Here is a 2,666-nt window from a genome sequence, read left to right on the forward strand (position 1 = left end):
GATCCTATCCCCACTCACCTCCTTCAGGCCATTTCTTCTTTAGTTATACCTGCGCTCACTCACATAATCAACACCTCTCTTCACACTGGTACATTTCCCACAGCATTTAAGCAGGCTCGGGTAACCCCACTGCTTAAGAAACCCTCTCTAAATCCAGCACTTTTAGAAAACCACAGACCGGTGTCCCTTCTTCCATTCATTGCAAAAACACTTGAGTGAGTTGTGTTCAACCAACTCTCTATGATTCTCGCACAGAACAACCTCCTGGACAACAACCAATCTGGCTTCAAAAGCAGCCACTCAACTGAGACTGCCCTGCTCTCGGTTACTGAAGCCCTGAGACTGGCAAGAGCAGCTTCCAAATCCTCAGTACTCATCTTGCTGGATCTGTCTGCTGCTTTTGACACAGTTAACCACCAGATCCTCCTGTCCACCCTCATTAAGATGGGCATCTCAGGAACCACACTCCAGTGGTTCAAGTTTTACCTCTCAGGTAGGTTCTTCAGGGTGTCTTGGAGGGGTGAGGTTTCTAAGTCACAACTTCTTGCTACTGGGGTTCCTCAGGGCTCAGTGCTTGGACCACTTCTCTTCTCCATTTACATGTCATCATTAGGATCTGTCATTCAGAAACATGGCTTTTCCTATCACTGCAATGCTGATGACACTCAACTCTACTTCTCATTCAGAATCAGAATCAGAATCAGAATCAGAATGAGCTTTATTGCCAGGTATGTTTACACATACGAGGAATTTGTTTTCGTGACAGAAGCTTCCACAGTGTAACAGAATGACAGTGACAGAACAAAAAACACAGATAATAAAAAATAGAACAAGTAAATAAGGAATAAAAATATATAAATTGACAGTTGTATGTGCAGGTATATTACAATAGACAGTTTTTGTATGTACAGGTACTGTATATTATGTGCAAATTTCAGGTGTAGACTGAGTATGAGTGTTAGATAAATAAGTGTATGAGTGAATAAATAGTGTGTGTTCCACAGTTATTGTTAAGTGTTCATGAGATGGATGTCCAACCAGATGATCCGATGGTAGCTGTTCGCATTGCAGCCTCCCTGACAGACATTTCTGACTGGATGAAGGACCATCACCTTCAACTCAACCTTGCTAAGACCGAACTGCTTGTGGTCTCAGCCTACCCAGCACTTCATCACAACTTCTCTATACAGCTAGGTTTGCCAACCATAACTCCTTTTAGGACAGCCAGGAACCTTGGAGTTGTGATCAATGAGCAGTTAAGCTTCACAGACCATATTGCTACAACGGCCCAGTCCTGCAGATTTGCCTTATACAACATTAGGAAGATTAGAGCCTTCCTATCAGAGCAGGCCACACAACTCCTCGTCCAAGCTCTTGTTCTCTCCAGACTGGACTATTGTAATGCCCTCTTGGCGGGCCTTCCGGCTTGTACTATCATACCTCTGCAACCGATCCAGAATGCAGCAACGAAATTGGTCTTTCACAAGCCGATGAAAGCCCACGTCACACCTCTCTTCATCAGTTTACACTGGCTGCCAATAGCTGCTTGCATCAAATTCAAGGTACTGATGTTTGCCTACAAGACAACCACTGGCTCTGCACCAATATACCTAAACTCGCTAGTTCAGACTCATGCGCCCTCCAGAAGCTTGCGTTCTGCAAGTGAACGACACCTCGTGGTGCCATCCCAAAGAGGCTCAAAATCACAAAGGATTTTAACTTTATTCAGCATTCCAATCAATTGAATATCTTACAATTTTATATTTTATAAAAAATTAGAATGTAATATTTCAGACACAACTTTCTGTGTTTAAAAAAAACACATCAGTGCATTAATGAAGCTGACATTATTATATTGCGACAGTGCTCTGCAGGTTGTCGAGTTTGCACTATTGCAGTAGACTTTGATTTTATTGGTTAATTCATAGACGGCAAATGTACAGGGATTTTACTGTTCGCATTGCTGATCTGTGTCACAATACTTGGATCAAGTACAAAAGATACAAGGTTAAAGATAAAACAATACTTGATAGGCAAGCGGATAACTGAAACAGATAAACAGCTGACTTATCAAGTAGTTAGTGATGGAAAGTGCTTTAGCAAGTAGTAAATGGGTTTATTTACAGGATATTTGGCTCCTAAAAAGTTAATTTTGAAGCTGAGAGAACAGTCTTTGCAAACAAATTGCCTGGTAATGACGTAGGACTTGTTGACTGAGACAGCATGGTGTTATGTGTGTGCCAAGTATCTCCAGTACTGGGCCGATCAGAGAACACTGGCGTATGATTGGACGTCTGCGCTTACACCTTCTAAACGTCAGTGGTGGAGAGACATGGCATTTCATTCAGGACACATCGCTGTGTTACAGCCGTGAACTCTGAACAACAGCACAGACTTCAAACACAAGGCCTCAGTCAAATGTATGCAAATAACAGAGTCTCACAGCTGTACTGGCCTCTAGTGGTCATTACACTCAACAACAGCCACATTCAGCATGACCAAGCAGAAAATTCTAATTAGAATCTTAAAACATTATTTGAATTTTTTTTAATGTTCTTATACTACTACTACTATGTGATTTTTAATTTGAAATCTCATATCAAATAAACAAAAATAATAAAATAATAAAGAAATAATAAAACGTAATAAAAATGTAAATAATAATA

Source organism: Sinocyclocheilus anshuiensis, unplaced genomic scaffold (genome assembly GCF_001515605.1).
Source record: "Sinocyclocheilus anshuiensis isolate Anshui unplaced genomic scaffold, SAMN03320099.WGS_v1.1 scaffold274, whole genome shotgun sequence".
Taxonomy (NCBI): Eukaryota; Metazoa; Chordata; class Actinopteri; order Cypriniformes; family Cyprinidae; genus Sinocyclocheilus; species Sinocyclocheilus anshuiensis.